This window comes from Mus caroli, unplaced genomic scaffold (assembly GCF_978045245.1).
Source record: "Mus caroli unplaced genomic scaffold, Mus_caroli_1 scaffold_16, whole genome shotgun sequence".
Lineage (NCBI taxonomy): Eukaryota > Metazoa > Chordata > Mammalia > Rodentia > Muridae > Mus > Mus caroli.
Window position 1 is genome coordinate 69,302,446 of NW_028227271.1, and position 18,373 is coordinate 69,320,818.

Genomic DNA, 18,373 nt, shown 5'->3' on the forward strand with positions numbered 1-18,373 from the left:
TCTCATTGTGTCCTGGATTTCCTGGATGTTTTGAGTTAGGATCTTTTTGGATTTTGTATTTTCTTTGATTGTTGTGCCGATGTTCTCTATGGAGTCTTCTGCACCTGAGATTCTCTCTTCCATCTCTTGTATTCTGTTGGTGATGTTCGCATCTATGGTTCCAGATTTCTTTCCTAGGGTTTCTATCTCCAGCATTGCCTCAATTTGGGTTTTCTTTATTGTGTCTACTTTCCTTTTTAGGTCTTGGATGGTTTTATTCCATTCCATCACCTGTTTGGTCTGGTTTTCCTGTAATTCTTTAAGGGATTTTTGTGCTTCCTCTTTAATGTCTCCTACCTGTTTAGCAGTTTTCTTTTTTTTTTTTTTTTTTTTGGAAGTTTTTAAAAAAGTCTTTATTCTTTTTTTTTTTTTTTTTCACACAGCAAATTTCGTTTTTATTTTTTTATTTATTTATTTTTTTATTACATATTTTCCTCAATTACATTTCCAATACTATCCCAAAAGTCCCCCATAGCGCCCCCCACTTCCCTACCCACCCATTCCCATTCTTTTGGCCCTGGCATTCCCCTATATTGGGGCATATAAAGTTTGCAAGTCCAATGGGCCTCTCTTTCCATTGATGGCCGACTAGGCCATCTTTCGATACATATGCAGCTAGAGACAAGAGCTCCAGGGTTCTGGTTAGTACATTATGTTGTTCCAACAATAGGGTTGCAGATCCCTTTAGCTCCTTGGGTACTTTCTCTAGCTTCTCCATTGGGAGCCCTGTGATACATCCAATAGCTGATTGTGAACATCCACTCCTGTGTTTGCTAGGCCCCGGTATCATCTCACAAGAGACAGCTATATTTGGGTCCTTTCAGCAAAATCTTGCTAGTGTATGCAATGGTGTCAGCGTTTAGAAGCTGATTATGGGACGGATCCCTGGATACAGCAGTCTCTAGATGGTCCATCCTTTCATCACAGCTACGAACTTTGTCTCTGTAACTCCTTCCCTGGGTGTTTTGTTCCCAATTCTAAGAAGGTGCACAGTGTCCACACTTTTGTCTTCATTCTTCTTGAGTTTCATGCGTTTATCAAATTGTATCTTATATCTTGGGTATCCTAAGTTTTGGGCTAATATCCACTTATCAATGAATACATATTGTGTGAGTTCTTTTGTGATTGTGTTACTTCACTCAAGATGATGCCCTCCAGGTCCATCCATTTGGCTAGGAATTTCATAAATTCATTCTTTTTAATAGCTGAGTAGTACTCCATTGTGTAAATGTACCATAATTTCTGTATCCATTCCTCTGTTGAGGGACATCTGGGTTCTTTCCAGCTTCTGGCTATTATAAATAGGGCTGCTATGAACATAGTGGAGCATGTGTCCTTTTTACCGGTTGGGACATCTTCTGGATATATGCCCAGGAGAGGTATTGCTGGATCCTCCGGTAGTACTATGTCCAATTTTCTGAGGAACCGCCAGACTGATTTCCAGAGTGGTTGTACAAGCTTGCAATCCCACCAACAATGGAGGAGTGTTCCTCTTTCTCCACATCCTCGCCAGCATCTGCTGTCACCTGAATTTTTGATCTTAGCCATTCTGACTGGTGTGAGGTGGAATCTCAGGGTTGTTTTGATTTGCATTTCCCTGATGATTAAGGATGTTGAACATTTTTTCAGGTGCTTCTCTGCCATTCGGTATTCCTCAGGTGAGAATTCTTTGTTCAGTTCTGAGCCCCATTTTTTAATGGGGTTATTTGACTTTCTGGAGTCCACCTTCTTGAGTTCTTTATATATATTGGATATTAGTCCCTTATCTGATTTAGGATAGGTGAAGATCCTTTCCCAATCTGTTGGTGGTTTTTTTGTCTTATTGATGGTGTCTTTAGCCTTGCAGAAGCTTTGTAGTTTCATGAGGTCCCACTTGTCAATTCTCGATCTTACAGCACAAGCCATTACTGTTCTATTCAGGAATTTTTCCCCTGTGCCCATATCTTCAAGGCTTTTCCCCACTTTCTCCTCTATAAGTTTCAGTGTCTCTGGTTTTATGTGAAGTTCCTTGATCCACTTAGACTTGACCTTAGTACAAGGAGATAGGAATGGATCGATTCGCATTCTTCTACATGTTAACAACCAGTTGTGCCAGCACCATTTGTTGAAAATGCTGTCTTTCTTCCACTGGATGTTTTTAGCTCCCTTGTCGAAGATCAAGTGACCATAGGTGTGTGGGTTCATTTCTGGGTCTTCAATTCTATTCCATTGGTCTATTTGTCTGTCACTATACCAGTACCATGCAGTTTTTATCACAATTGCTCTGTAGTAGAGCTTTAGGTCCGGCATGGTGATTCCACCAGAGGTTCTTTTATCCTTGAGAAGAGTTTTTGCTATCCTAGGTTTTTTGTTATTCCAGATGAATTTGCAGATTGCACTTTCTAATTCGTTGAAGAATTGATTTGGAATTTTGATGGGGATTGCATTGAATCTGTAGATTGCTTTTGGCAAGATAGCCATTTTTACAATGTTGATCCTGCCAATCCATGAGCATGGGAGATCTTTCCATCTTCTGAGATCTTCTATAATTTCTTTCTTCAGAGACTTGAAGTTTTTATTATACAGATCTTTCACTTCCTTAGTTAGAGTCACGCCAAGATATTTTATATTATTTGTGACTATTGAGAAGGGTGTTGTTTCCCTAATTTCTTTCTCAGCCTGTTTATTCTTTGTGTAGAGAAAGGCCATTGATTTGTTTGAGTTAATTTTATATCCAGCTACTTCACCGAAGCTGTTTATCAGGCTTAGGAGTTCTCTGGTGGAATTTTTAGGGTCCCTTATATATACTATCATATCATCTGCAAAAAGTGATATTTTGACTTCATCTTTTCCAATTTGTATCCCTTTGATCTCCTTTTGTTGTCGAATTGCTCTGGCTAGGACTTCAAGTACAATGTTGAATAGGTATGGAGAAAGTGGACAGCCTTGTCTAGTCCCTGATTTTAGAGGGATTGCTTCAAGCTTCTGACCATTTACTTTGATGTCGGCTACTGGTTTGCTGTAGATTGCTTTTATCATGTTTAGGTATGGGCCTTGAATTCCTGATCTTTCCAAGACTTTTATCATGAATGGGTGTTGGATCTTGTCAAATGCTTTTTCCGCATCTAAGGAGATGACCATGTGGTTTTTGTCTTTGAGTTTGTTTATATACTGGATTACGTTGATGGATTTCCGTATATTGAACCATCCCTGCATCCCTGGGATGAAACCTACTTGGTCAGGATGGATGATTGTTTTGATGTGTTCTTGGATTCGGTTAGCAAGAACTTTATTGAGGATTTTTGCATCAATATTCATAAGGGATATTGGTCTGAAGTTTTCTATCTTTGTTGGGTCTTTTTGTGGTTTAGGTATCAGAGTAATTGTTGCTTCATAGAATGAGTTGGGTAGAGTACCTTCTGTTTCTATTTTGTGGAATAGTTTGTGAAGAACTGGGATTAGATCTTCTTTGAAGGTCTGATAGAACTCTGCACTAAACCCATCTGGTCCTGGGCTTTTTTTAGTTGGGAGACTATTAATGACTGCTTCTATTTCTTTGGGGGATATAGGGCTGTTTAGATCATTAACCTGATCTTGATTCAACTTTGGTACCTGGTATCTGTCTAGGAACTTCTCCATTTCATCCAGGTTCTCCAGTTTTGTTGAGTATAGCCTTTGGTAGAAGGATCTGATGGTGTTTTGGATGTCTTCAGGATCTGTTGTTATGTCTCCTTTTTCATTTCTGATTTTGTTAATTAGGATGCTTTCCCTGTGCCCTCTAGTGAGTCTGGCTAAGGGTTTATCTATCTTGTTGATTTTCTCAAAGAACCAGCTCCTTGATTGGTTGATTCTTTGAATAGTTTTTCTTGTTTCCACTTGGTTGATTTCACCCCTGAGTTTGATTATTTCCTGCCGTCTACTCCTCTTGGGTGAATTTGCTTCCTTTTGTTCTAGTGCTTTTAGGTGTGTTGTCAAGCTGCTAATGTGTGCTCTCTCTAGTTTCCTTTTGGAGGCACTCAGAGCTATGAGTTTTCCTCTTAGAAATGCTTTCATTGCGTCCCATAAGTTTGGGTATGTTGTGGCTTCATTTTCATTGAACTCTAAAAAGTCCTTAATTTCTTTCTTTATTCCTTCCTTGACCAAGGTATCATTGAGAAGAGTGTTGTTCAGTTTCCACGTGAAGGTTGGCTTTCTATTATTTATTCTGTTATTGAAGATCAGCCTTAGTCCATGGTGATCTGATAGGATGCATGGGACAATTTCAATATTTTTATATCTGTTGAGGCCTGCTTTGTGACCAATTATGTGGTCAATTTTGGAGAAGGTACCATGAGGTGCTGAGAAGAAGGTATATCCTTTTGTTTTAGGATAGAATGTTCTGTAGATATCTGCCAGATCCATTTGATTCATAATTTCTCTTAGTTTCACTGTGTCCCTGTTTAGTTTCTGTTTCCATGATCTGTCCATTGGTGAAAGTGGTGTGTTGAAGTCTCCCACTATTATTGTATGAGGTGCAATGTGTGCTTTGAGCTTTACTAAAGTTTCTTTAATGAATGTGGCTGCCTTTGTATTTGGAGCATAGATATTCAGGATTGATAGTTCCTCTTGGAGGATTTTACCTTTGATGAGTATGAAGTGTCCCTCCCTGTCTTTTTTAATGACTTTGGGTTGGAAGTCAATCTTATCAGATATTAGAATGGCTACTCCAGCTTGTTTCTTCATGCCATTTGCTTGGAAAATTGTTTTCCAGCCTTTCATTCTGAGGTAGTGTCTATCCTTTTCTCTGAGATGAGTTTCCTGTAAGCAGCAAAATGTTGGGTCTTGTTTGTGTAGCCAGTTTGTTAGTCTATGTCTTTTTATCGGGGAGTTGAGTCCATTGATATTAAGAGATATTAAGGAAAAGTAATTGTTGTTTCCTGTTATTTTTGTTGTTAAAGTTGGCATTTTGTTCTTGTGGCTGTCTTCTTTTAGGTTTGTTGAGGGATTACCTTCTTGTTGTTTCTAGGGCGTGGTTCCTGTCCTTGTATTGGTTTATTTCTGTTATTATCCTTTGAAGGGCTGGATTCGTGGAGAGATAATGTGTGAATTTGGTTTTGTCGTGGAATACTTTGGTTTCTCCATCTATGTTAATTGAGAGTTTGGCTGGGTATAGTAGCCTGGGCTGGAATTTGTGTTCTTTTAGTGTCTGTATAACATCCGTCCAGGATCTTCTGGCTTTCATAGTCTCTGGTGAAAAATCTGGTGTAATTCTGATAGGCTTGCCTTTATATGTTACTTGGCCTTTTTCTCTTACTGCTTTTAGTATTCTATCTTTATTTAGAGCATTTGTTGCTCTGATTATAATGTGTCGGGAGGTATTTCTTTTCTGGTCCAGTCTATTTGGAGTTCTGTAGGCTTCTTGTATGTTCATGGGCATCTCTTTCTTTAGATTTGGGAAGTTTTCTTCTATAATTTTGTTGAAGATGTTTGCTGGTCCTTTGAGTTGAAAATCTTCATTCTCATCCACTCCTATTATCCGTAGGTTTGGTCTTCTCATTGCGTCCTGTATTTCTTGGATGTTTTGAGTTAGGATCTTTTTGCATTTTACATTTTCCTTGATTGTTGTGCCGATGTTCTCTATGGAATCTTCTGCACCTGAGATTCTCTCTTCCATCTCTTGTATTCTGTTGCTGATGCTCGTATCTATGGTTCCAGATTTCTTTCCTAGGGTTTCTATCTCCAGTGTTGCCTCATTTTGGGTTTTCTTTATTGTGTCTACTTCCCTTTTTAGGTCTAGTAAGGTTTTGTTCATTTCCATCATCTGTTTGGATGTGTTTTCCTGTTTTTCTGTAAGGACTTCTACCTGTTTGATTATGTTATCGTGTTTTTCTTTAAGGATTTGTAACTCTTTAGCAGTGTTCTCCTGAAATTCTTTAAGGGATTTTTGTGCTTCCTCTTTATTGTCTTCTGCCTGTTTAGCAGTGTTCTCCTGCATTTCTTTAAGTGTGTTATTAACGTCCTTCTTGAAGTCCTCTATCATCATCAGGAGATATGCTTTTAAATCCGTGTCTAACTTTTCCGGTGTGTTGGGGTGCCCTGGACTGGGCGAAGTGGGGGTGCTGGGTTCTGATGATGGTGGGTGGTCTTGGTTTCTGTTAGTAAGATTATTACGTTTACCTTTCGCCATCTGGTAATCTCTGGGGTTAGTTGTTATCGTTGTCACTGTTTAAAGATTGGAGCAGAAGCTGTGTTCCACTCACCAGCAGTCTCTAAATCCTGCGGCGGGGGTCGTGGGTAGCTGATGGTACCCCGGTGCTGGTCCAGCCGGAAGAGGCCTGTGGTCCTACTCAGGCCGTTTTTCTGCTTCCCTAACTAATGCAGTCTCTGGTCCCGCGTGCAATTGGATTGGAGCAGAAGCTGTGTTCCACTCTCCAGAAGTCTTAAGATCCTGTGGTGGGTGTTGTGGGTAGCTGGTGAGTGTCAGCTGACCCTGCGCCCCAGCTGCCCAGGTGCTTTTCTGACCGGAAGAGGGTTGTGGCCCTATGTAGGCTGGATTTCTCTCTCCCCAACCAGCGCAGTCTCAGGTCCCGCGTGATTGGAATGGAGCAGAAGCTGTGTTCCACTCACCAGCAGTCCCAAAATCCTGCGGCGGGGGTCGTGGGTAGCTGGCGGGTGTCAGGCAACCCTGCGCTCCCGCTACCCCGGCACTGATCCGGCCGGATGAGGCCTGTGGCCCTACTCAGGCTGGTTTCTGCTTCCCTAACTAATGCAGTCTCAGGTCCCGCGCAATTGGATTGGAGCAGAAGCTGTGTTCCACTCACCAGCAGTCCCAAAATCCTGCGGCGGGGGTCGTGGGTAGCTGGCGGGTGTCAGGCAACCCTTCGCTCCCGCTACCCCGGCGCTGATCCGGCCGGATGAGCAGCAGTTTTCTCCTGCAATTCTTTAAGGGATTTTTGTGCTTCCTCTTTAATGCCTTCTACCTGTTTAGCAGTGTTCTCCTGTATTTCTTTAAGTGTGCTATTAAAGTCCTTCTTGATGTCCTCTACCATCATCATGAGATATGCTTTTAGATCTGGGTCTAGCTTTTCAGGTGTGTTGGGGTGCCCTGGACTGGGCAAATTTGGAGTGCTGCGTTCTGACGATGGTGAGTGGTCTTGGTTTCTGTTAGTAAGATTATTACGTTTACCTTTCGTCATCTGGTAATCTCTGGAGTTAGTTGTTATAGTTGTCTCTGTTTAGAGATTGTTCTTCTGGTGATTCTGTTAGCCTCTATCAGCAGACCTGGGAGACAGGCTTTCTCCTCTGAGATTCAGTAGTCAGAGCACTCTCTGCAGGCAAGCTCTCCTCTTACAGGGAAGGTGCACAGATATCTGGTGTTTGGACCTCCTCCTGGCCGAAGATGAAGGCCCCAAACAGGACCTTTCCCAGAAGCTGTGCTGCTTTGGCGGGTCACAGAAGCTGTCAGCTTGTGTGGTGCACACTCTCACCTGTGCAGACTATGTTCGGTGGAGTCCTGGAACCAAGATGGCTATCGCCAATCTAGAGGCAAAAGCCTCCCGGGCCGGGCGGACACCAGGAAGGTGGCCGGATGTCTGGGGCCGGAAAAGGGCGCTGCCTCAGTAGCTTCTGCCTGTCCCAGAAGCTGTCAGCTTCTGTGGTACACACTCTCACCTGTGTAGACTAAGTTCATCTCTTAACCAAGATGGCTACTGCTGATCCTGAGGCAAAGGGCTCCCGGGTCGGGCAGCGACCTGTCCTCTGGCCGGGAGGGTGGCCGGATCACCTGAAGTCTTAAGATCCCGTGGCTAGTGTTGTGAGTAGCTGGCGGGTGTCAGCCGACTCTGCGCCCTAGCTATCCAGGTGCTGGTCGGACTGGAAGGGACTTGTGCCCCTACTCAGGCCGCGTTTTCTGCTTCCCTAACTAATGCAGTCTCAGGTCCCGCGCGATTGGATTGGAGCAGACACTGTGTTCAACTCACCAGAAGTCTTAAGATCCCGTGGCGGGTGTTGTGGGTAGCTGGCGGGTGTCAGACGACTCTGTGCCCTAGCTACTCCGGTGCTGGTCGGACTGGAAGGGTTCTTTTAATTTTCTATCTGTGCATGAGTATCTGCATGTATGTATATGCACAATGTGCTTGGTGCTCAAGGAAGGTAAGACAAGGGCACAAGATTCCTTGGAACTAGAGTTGTGGGTGGTACTGAGCCATCGTGTAAATGCTGAGACTGAACTCAGGCTCTCTGCAAGAACAGTAGTGGCTCGTAACCACTGAGCGTCTCCTCATCCTTATATTTAGTATTTTAGCTACAAATCTGAGCATTATTTTAATTAGTTTTCCTAGTATTTTTGATGACAGTAAGTCTTACATGCTTTTCTTTTCTCTTGTCTTTTTTCTCCTCCTATTTCTTGGGAAGAAGAATCATAATTTTACTTTTCAGTATCCATTGTAATGTTTTGCAATATTTTTTTGTTTCAATGATTGGAATTAGTACGTATGAAGAATACAGAGAAGAACATTATAGACTGCGACGTCTCTAGGAATATCACAGGTCCATATTTTTTTTTTATGTACTTTAAAATTTTAAAGGGCAAGAAAGAGATCCCTGTATCAATGGAGTCCTGGAACTTTTATATCAGTTTATCGCTGAATGCCTTGTATATAGGAATAACTTCTAAAATATTTATTGAATGAAATAAAGACTGGAATGAATATTGATTATATGATTGCTGTTTTTTACATTTAACTTTCAGTTTTATACTCTAATTGTTAAATGGTAGAAGTTAAAGTAGTGGTGAAGGGGCTGAACAGGTAGCTCAGTGCTTAAGCACACGGACTGATCTTTCCAATGGTCTGGGTTCAATATCTAGCACCCACAAGGCTCAAGCTGTCCATAAGCCTAATTCTAGAGTGTCTGGTATCCCTTCCAGGCCTTCTTGGCTACCAGACACACATATTATGTGCAGACATACATGCAGACAAAATACCCATACGCATAAAATAGAGCTTATAAAAAAATAGTTGGTTAAAAGATCATAAAAACACAAAAAGGCAAGTAACACAAGAGTTGGAAATGATAGTTAAAATATGTTACATGTTAACTGCTAATTATTAATTTATATGAGTGATTGAAAATTAACATAAAATTATTTAGAAGAGAATAAATAAAAGTAGAAAAATTCCATCCTCTGAAATTTTGGTCAGACAAAAGGAGATAAGAAATTTTCTCGACAGCAAGTTATCTTGCTTTCTATACTTTGTAGGAATCATAGTGAATGTTTTAAACTTTCAATGAATGTTAAACATATGCTGAGTAGTATATTTGATGGAGCTAGCTTGCTTCGTTTATTGTTGAATCATCAGATTCTTTCCCAGTGCCATCATAGGCATTTAATAATTGTTTGTTGAATTCGTAAAGTAGAATGATAATACTGGACTTTCTCTTTAGTGTTTTTCCTTTTATACTAAAAAGGTTCTAAAAAGGTACCTTTAGGAGCTAGTCTTGTTTTCAAATATTGAAAAATTGTGCAGAATTAAAAACATTATTACTGATTTCCTTATATTGGGGCATATTGTTAAATTTTTTATTAGCTTCTGGTACTTAAACGTACATTAAAAGAACTTCGTGGTTGAGAGATGTAGAGAATTTACATGAATTGTTGTTCAACTACCTAAGGACCAAGATGAGGACTCATATTTATTGACTTGAGGGCTAATATTGAAGAAAACATAAACAAAGAGCAGTCTGCTCTGAAGCAGCAACACCACTGTTACTCCCATGGCTTTAGTGCCCATTGGCTCGTTAGCCTTCCTCTCACGTACCCAGGAGATAGATATAATGAGGGTCCCCAGGAATTGAGGAGGCTTTTGGTCAGACAGAGGAGGCTAATGTTTCAGTACAGCCTGTTCAGAGGTGTGATATGGTAAATAAAGGGATTTATGCAGGGGAGATCACACCCACACTACAAATGGGCTGGGTTTGAAAACAGAGGAGACGTGTACAAAGAGGTCATTGTCACCTAGCCTGTGCAGACCACTGAAGTATGAGCAGTTACTCTTGCATGCCTGTTGTTCCTCATAGCCTTACAATGCTATTTCTGAGGCAGGGTGGGATAAACAGTGGAGATACTTCTTAAAGGATTAGGAATGAGTTTTGGCAGATTGAATCAGCTCATGGGAATATTTACTCAGTTCTGGTGGGCCACAGGGAATAAGAGAGTTTGAGGTACTGTGGCCTAGGAACCCCTATTTAGATTGTTAGAATGACATGCTCCTCTTTGGAAGTAGTTCTAAAGGATCCAATTCAAGTCGTTAGCCCCCCCATTTCCCTCCCATTACTACTCAGGGCTGCCTTGGAACTTGAATATAATTTTATAGGAACAATTGTTTTCATGTTGCTTAATATGTTTTATAGTACATATTTTTATTTAACAATTTTATACGTGTATTTTACTACTTTTTGGCCATTTCCAGCCTGTTACCTTTATCCTTTCTCTCCTGCTAAACTCTTCCTAGTAAGTCCTTTCCTACTTGGATGGCTTTTTGTTGTTGTTTGCTTGCTTATTTATTTATTTATTCCCTCTGAGTTTAATTAGAATTTTTTGTATGAGCATGGGGAAGGGGGTTGAGCTAGGAACAGTTTTTGGTAGAAATTGTAAATGTAAAATAATATCCAGTTCACTTTTACGGTATCCCTCTGTTCTTGCTTACCTGTGGAGTTACTTTTCTAGTACCTGTTCATTTTATGCTGCAGTGCTCTGTAGGACTCAGGATTGAGTCTGGTGCAGTACCACAGAAGGCCTTCTTTTCAGACTGAGTGTCTGGCCTGAGAATGAATTGAAGAAATGAGAGAAAATACACTTGACTGAGCATCTTTGATGTGATTTATTCTGCTGATTTAGATACTTTTTCAGGTTAATTTTCTTGAGTCTGTCTTTGATACAGGGTTTTTTGTTTGTTTTTTCAAGACAGGGTTTCTCTGTGTAGTCCTGGCTGTCCTGGAACTCACTCTGTAGACCAGATTGGCCTCGGACTCAGAAATCCGCCTTCCTCTGCCTCCCAAGTGCTGGGATTAAAGGCATGTGCCACCACTGCTCGGCTTTGATACAGTTTTTAAAACTTGATTTATTTGATCTTATATTACTATGAGACTTGATTTACTATTTTTAAGACCATTCTATCCTTATATTATTCTTTTGACTCACCTTTATGAGAGGCTCAGAGAATGGATGGAATGCTTTTTCAGGGTCAATTTTAGGATCACTTATTGTCAATCCTACCCTTAGCATCACTGACTACTTCTTATATGAGGAAGATAGTAATACCCAGTGTATTTTGTTTCAGTATTGTGGCTGGTCTCAAATGCATCATGAAACTCAGACTGATCTGGAACTCCTAAGCCTCTCCTAACGTCCTAAGGGCTGAGACTATAGTGGCATGTACCACTCCTGGCCAGTGAAGATATTCTTGATCTCCTGTTACTAAACACTTACTAAATCCTGAGTGAGAATATTAGTATCCAAAGAGCTTTCTGAAGGGTATGTAGTTATCTTCTTTAGTGATGTCTTGGTTAGGGTTATTATTGCTGCAATGAAACACCATGCACCTCCATAGCACTATTCATCATTGAAGGAAGTCAGGACAGGAACTCAAGCAGGGCAGGAACCTGGAGACAGGAGCTGATGCAGAGGCTGTGGAGGAGTGCTGCTTACTGGCTTGCTCTTCATGGGTTGCCCAGCCTGCTTTCTTATAGAACCCATGACCACCAGCCCAAGGGTGGCACCACCCACAATGGGCTGGGCCCTTCCTGATTGATCACTAATTGAGAAAATGCTCTACAGCCCAATCTTCTGGAGGTATTTTCTCAGTTGAGATTTCCTTCTCTGAAATGACAATAGCTTGTGTAAGTTGTGTAAAGTATAAAACTAGCCAGTACTGGTGGCCAACTCTGGGACTATATTTGAATCACCTCAGCTACAGAGTTCGAGAAGGTCTATTGAGTCACAACCTGTAAAGTATAGGACCAAAATCACAGGGTGGTTCTGAGCATAGCCAGATTTGAAAGTTTCCACACAAGAAAAAAATTATAGGCAAAGAAACATTTTTCATGTTTCCCATGCTTTCAAGTGTAGCCAGCATTTTGGCTCTTTGTGGTTTTTTTCTTCCACCTTTCTCCACTCTTCTTCTTCCACCCTTTCAACCCCTAACACTATTAGGAGAGAATAAAGGATGAGAAAAAAGGGGCGACAATATCATTAGACTACTTCCTGATGATTACAGTGTTGAGTTCCTTGGGGGCAAGATCGATCTTTTCATTAGGATATCTAGTTTCTTGTTGTCTCTTTGTGTATGACTGCTTAACTAACCACAACCGACAGGCCTCCCTCTTGGGGCCTGAGCCTTTATATACTGTCTGAAGAGTCCCTGGAATTCCAACACACTCGAAGGAACTATCTGCAGCTGTAAGAACAATGCCCCCGATAGAGCATGAGGCAAATCATAGTCAGCTGCTATGGACAATCTGAAGCAGCCCCATATCCACACCTGGATTAAAGCTAAAACACATTCTTATAATAGTTCTGTGCTTTTAAAGAAACCAAAATTCTCAGTACACATTGAATTTCTGAGTCTCCATGGTAGTCTTACATGTTTGGAAACAAAAGCTTTTATTAAATGGTTCAAGTAAATATCCATGAACTTCTAGCAAAACTAATGTGCCAGGAATTTAAGGCAGGGGATGGAGGATAATGAGAGACAAAGATACAGAGGTAGACCTTGAAAGGTGTGTATTTGATACAGAGCAATTAAGGCCCTTCCCCTCTCCCCTTTCTCTATAAGTCAGGAGAGCATTATGATCAGTCAGTTCTTTTACTTTTTTGTTTTTTAAGTAACTATGTCAATTGGTCAACTTTGTGGAACGTTGATTATACTGGGGGAGGAGCCTGGGGAAGAAGTCAGAAGGAACTGAGAAACAGTGGTGCAGGACAGAAGTTCAGCCCAGTTTTAATTCAGCCCCTAAGCACCAGCCAGCCTGTTCTTCCTTGAAGAGTTTGTAAATGTAAGGCTGTACTGAAAACTCTTCTCAGAAAATCTTGTAGCCTCTTTATGAAATCTTAAGAAAATATGTCTGTGAATAAAAGTGTGAAATAAAAGGAGGGTGTGAGCAGTCCTCAAGTGTGGAGAAAGCACACAGAGGGAAGAGTCCAGGCAGACTAAACTGGATCATGAAGGAGAGAGGGGGAGGAGAGCAAGACAGGAACCAGGAACTGCTGGCCCAGGACCCAGAGGCCAAGAGAGCAGAGTAGCCAAAATGGCTGAGAAAAATGGGGATAGGTCTGGGAGGGAGAGATTCAGGGTTGGGGTTGGGGTGAGAGGTGCCGGGAAGAACCATGGGTACGGAGACTTGTCTTAGGTTTGAGACCTAACATCTGTGTGGGGTGTGAGTGTGGGTGCAGGTATCTGTGTGGGGCGTGAGTGTGGGTGCAGGTATCTGTGGGGCGTGAGTGTGGGTGCAGGTATCTGTGGGGCGTGAGTGTGGGTGCAGGTATCTGTGGGGCGTGAGTGTGGGTGCAGGTATCTGTGTGGGGTGTGAGTGTGGGTGCAGGTATCTGTGTGGGGTGTGAGTGTGGGTGCAGGTATCTGTGGGGCGTGAGTGTGGGTGCAGGTATCTGTGTGGGGCGTGAGTGTGGGTGCAGGTATCTGTGGGGCGTGAGTGTGGGTGCAGGTATCTGTGTGGGGTGTGAGTGTGGGTGCAGGTATCTGTGTGGGGTGTGAGTGTGGGTGCAGGTATCTGTGTGGGGCGTGAGTGTGGGTGCAGGTATCTGTGGGGTGTGAGTGTGGGTGCAGGTATCTGTGGGGTGTGAGTGTGGGTGCAGGTATCTGTGTGGTGTGTGAGTGTGGGTGCAGGTATCTGTGTGGGGTGTGAGTGTGGGTGCAGGTATCTGTGTGTGGTGTGAGTGTGGGTGCAGGTATCTGTGTGGGGTGTGAGTGTGGGTGCAGGTATCTGTGTGGGGTGTGAGTGTGGGTGCAGGTATCTGTGGGGTGTGAGTGTGGGTGCAGGTATCTGTGTGGGGTGTGAGTGTGGGTACAGGTATCTGTGTGGGGCGTGAGTGTGGGTGCAGGTATCTGTGTGGGGTGTGAGTGTGGGTGCAGGTATCTGTGTGGGGTGTGAGTGTGGGTGCAGGTATCTGTGTGGAGTGTGAGTGTGGGTGCAGGTATCTGTGGGGTGTGAGTGTGGGTGCAGGTATCTGTGTGGGGTGTGAGTGTGGGTGCAGGTATCTGTGTGGGGTGTGAGTGTGGGTGCAGGTATCTGTGTGGGGTGTGAGTGTGGGTGCAGGTATCTGTGTGGGGTGTGAGTGTGGGTGCAGGTATCTGTGTGGGGCGTGAGTGTGGGTGCAGGTATCTGTGTGGGGTGTGAGTGTGGGTGCAGGTATCTGTGGGGCGTGAGTGTGGGTGCAGGTATCTGTGTGGGGTGTGAGTGTGGGTGCAGGTATCTGTGGGGCGTGAGTGTGGGTGCAGGTATCTGTGTGGGGTGTGAGTGTGGGTGCAGGTATCTGTGTGGTGTGTGAGTGTGGGTGCAGGTATCTGTGTGGGGTGTGAGTGTGGGTGCAGGTATCTGTGTGGTGTGTGAGTGTGGGTGCAGGTATCTGTGTGGGGCGTGAGTGTGGGTGCAGGTATCTGTGTGGGGCGTGAGTGTGGGTGCAGGTATCTGTGTGGTGTGTGAGTGTGGGTGCAGGTATCTGTGTGGGGCGTGAGTGTGGGTGCAGGTATCTGTGTGGGGTGTGAGTGTGGGTGCAGGTATCTGTGGGGTGTGAGTGTGGGTGCAGGTATCTGTGGGGCGTGAGTGTGGGTGCAGGTATCTGTGTGGGGTGTGAGTGTGGGTGCAGGTATCTGTGGGGCGTGAGTGTGGGTGCAGGTATCTGTGTGGGGTGTGAGTGTGGGTGCAGGTATCTGTGTGGGGTGTGAGTGTGGGTGCAGGTATCTGTGGGGCGTGAGTGTGGGTGCAGGTATCTGTGTGGTGTGTGAGTGTGGGTGCAGGTATCTGTGTGGGGTGTGAGTGTGGGTGCAGGTATCTGTGTGGGGTGTGAGTGTGGGTGCAGGTATCTGTGTGGTGTGTGAGTGTGGGTGCAGGTATCTGTGTGGGGCGTGAGTGTGGGTGCAGGTATCTGTGTGGGGTGTGAGTGTGGGTGCAGGTATCTGTGGGGCGTGAGTGTGGGTGCAGGTATCTGTGTGGGGTGTGAGTGTGGGTGCAGGTATCTGTGGGGCGTGAGTGTGGGTGCAGGTATCTGTGTGGGGTGTGAGTGTGGGTGCAGGTATCTGTGTGGTGTGTGAGTGTGGGTGCAGGTATCTGTGTGGGGTGTGAGTGTGGGTGCAGGTATCTGTGTGGTGTGTGAGTGTGGGTGCAGGTATCTGTGTGGTGTGTGAGTGTGGGTGCAGGTATCTGTGTGGGGCGTGAGTGTGGGTGCAGGTATCTGTGTGGTGTGTGAGTGTGGGTGCAGGTATCTGTGTGGGGCGTGAGTGTGGGTGCAGGTATCTGTGTGGGGTGTGAGTGTGGGTGCAGGTATCTGTGGGGTGTGAGTGTGGGTGCAGGTATCTGTGGGGCGTGAGTGTGGGTGCAGGTATCTGTGTGGGGTGTGAGTGTGGGTGCAGGTATCTGTGGGGCGTGAGTGTGGGTGCAGGTATCTGTGTGGGGTGTGAGTGTGGGTGCAGGTATCTGTGTGGGGTGTGAGTGTGGGTGCAGGTATCTGTGTGGGGTGTGAGTGTGGGTGCAGGTATCTGTGTGGTGTGTGAGTGTGGGTGCAGGTATCTGTGTGGGGTGTGAGTGTGGGTGCAGGTATCTGTGTGGGGCGTGAGTGTGGGTGCAGGTATCTGTGTGGGGCGTGAGTGTGGGTGCAGGTATCTGTGTGGGGTGTGAGTGTGGGTGCAGGTATCTGTGTGGTGTGTGAGTGTGGGTGCAGGTATCTGTGTGGGGTGTGAGTGTGGGTGCAGGTATCTGTGTGGGGCGTGAGTGTGGGTGCAGGTATCTGTGTGGGGCGTGAGTGTGGGTGCAGGTATCTGTGTGGGGTGTGAGTGTGGGTGCAGGTATCTGTGTGGGGCGTGAGTGTGGGTGCAGGTATCTGTGTGGGGCGTGAGTGTGGGTGCAGGTATCTGTGTGGGGCGTGAGTGTGGGTGCAGGTATCTGTGTGGGGTGTGAGTGTGGGTGCAGGTATCTGTGTGGGGCGTGAGTGTGGGTGCAGGTATCTGTGTGGGGTGTGAGTGTGGGTGCAGGTATCTGTGTGGTGTGTGAGTGTGGGTGCAGGTATCTGTGTGGTGTGTGAGTGTGGGTGCAGGTATCTGTGGGGCGTGAGTGTGGGTGCAGGTATCTGTGGGGCGTGAGCGTGGGTGCAGGTATCTGTGGGGTGTGAGTGTGGGTGCAGGTATCTGTGTGGGGTGTGAGTGTGGGTGCAGGTATCTGTGGGGCGTGAGTGTGGGTGCAGGTATCTGTGGGGCGTGAGTGTGGGTGCAGGTATCTGTGGGGCGTGAGTGTGGGTGCAGGTATCTGTGTGGGGTGTGAGTGTGGGTGCAGGTATCTGTGTGGGGCGTGAGTGTGGGTGCAGGTATCTGTGTGGGGTGTGAGTGTGGGTGCAGGTATCTGCAGAGGTCAGATGTTGGCTCACAGGTTGCATTCCAGGAACGGAACTCGGGTCCAGTGCAGTAGCAGCCCATTTTCCCAACCACTGAGCTGTGTCTTCTGCCCTTATAATACCTTCCTGAGTCCTTTTATAATAATTACATTTATTTATTTGGGTGTATTTTCCAAGTGCACACGTGGAGGTTAGAGGAGGAAGAGCTGGGTCTCGGGCATGTGGGTCCTGGAGATTGAGTGCAGGCCATTAGGCTTGGAGGAAAAGTCTTTACCTGCTGAGCCATCTTGCTGGCCCTATAGTACTTAAAAAAAAAAAAATCTGTTTTGTATTTTCTTTATCTGACATTGATACCTAGTACCCTTTGATAATAGCCATGACTAGATATATCCTATAAAGAAGTTGTCCTTTAAACAATCATGTTTTTTTATTTTTTTGGTTGTCTTACTCATGCATGTTTATTTTTAAATCATCTTCTCTCTCTAAATAAGATGTTTTTTAGATTAATTTTTAAATTTTTTTATGTTGGGAGATTTTATTTTATTTTTTATTAGATATTTTCTTTATTTACATTTCAAATGCTATCCGAAAGTTCCCTATACCCTCCTCTGGCACTGCTCCCCTACCCACCCACTCCCACTTCTTGGCCCTGTTGTTCTCCTGTACTGGGGCATGTAAAATTTGCAAGACCAAGGGACCTCTCTTCCCAATGATGGCCGACTAGGCCATTTTCTGCTACATATGCAGCTAGAGACGCGAGCTCTGGGGGGTACTTGTTAGTTCATATTGTTGTTCCACCTATAGGGTTGCAGACCCCTTCAGCTCCTTGGGTACTTTCTCTAGCTCCTCCATTGGGGGGCCTGTGCTCCATCCAATAGATAACTGTGAGCATCCACTTTTGTATTTGCCAGGCACTGGCATAGCCTCACTAGAGACAGCTATATCAGAGTCCTTTCTGCAAAATCTTGCTGGCATATGCAATAGTGTCTGGATTTGGTGGCTGATTATGGGATGGATCCCTGGGTGGGGTAGTTTCTGGATGGTCCATCCTTTTGTTTTAGCTCCAAACTTTGTCTCTGTAACTCCTTCCATGGGTATTTTGTTCCCTATTCTAAGGAGGAATGAACTATCCACAAGTTGGACTTCCTTCTTCTTGATTTTTTTGTGTTTTGCAAATTGTATCTTGGGTATTCTAAGTTTCTGACCTAATATCCACTTATCAGTGAGTGTATATCATGTGTGTTCTTTTGTGATTGGGTTACCTCACTCAGGATGATATCCTCCAGATCCATCCATTTGCCTAAGAATTTCATGAATTCATTGTTTTTAATAGCTGAGTAGTACTCCATTGTGTAAATGTACTACATTTTCTGTATCCATTCCTCTGTTGAGGGACATCTGGGGTCTTTCCAGCTTCTGGCTATTATAAATAAGGCTGCTATGAACATAGTGGAACATGTGTCCTTATTACCAGTTGTAACATCTTGTGGGTATATGCCCAGGAGAGGTATTGCTGGATCTTCATATTATTTCATGTGCATGGCTACTTTGCTTTCATGATGCCTATGCAGTGCTATTTTTTTGCTTGGTGCTTGTGGTGCCAGAAGAGGGCATCAGATCTCATTGAACCTGAGCCACCATGTTTGTGCTGGGGATTGAACCTGTATCCTCTGCAAGAGCAGCCAGTTCTCTTAACCACTGAGCCATTGTTCCAGCCTCTTGAGTAATTTAAAAATGGTTTTATTCACATTAAATCCT

General features: G+C 44.4%; 1 protein-coding gene across 4 annotated transcripts in view; it reads left to right on the plus strand.

Moving 5' to 3' along the window:
* The window catches only part of Stk3 (serine/threonine kinase 3), a 306,970-nt gene that overhangs the window by 43,287 nt on the left and 245,310 nt on the right, over positions 1 to 18,373 (plus strand). The window lies entirely within an intron of this gene.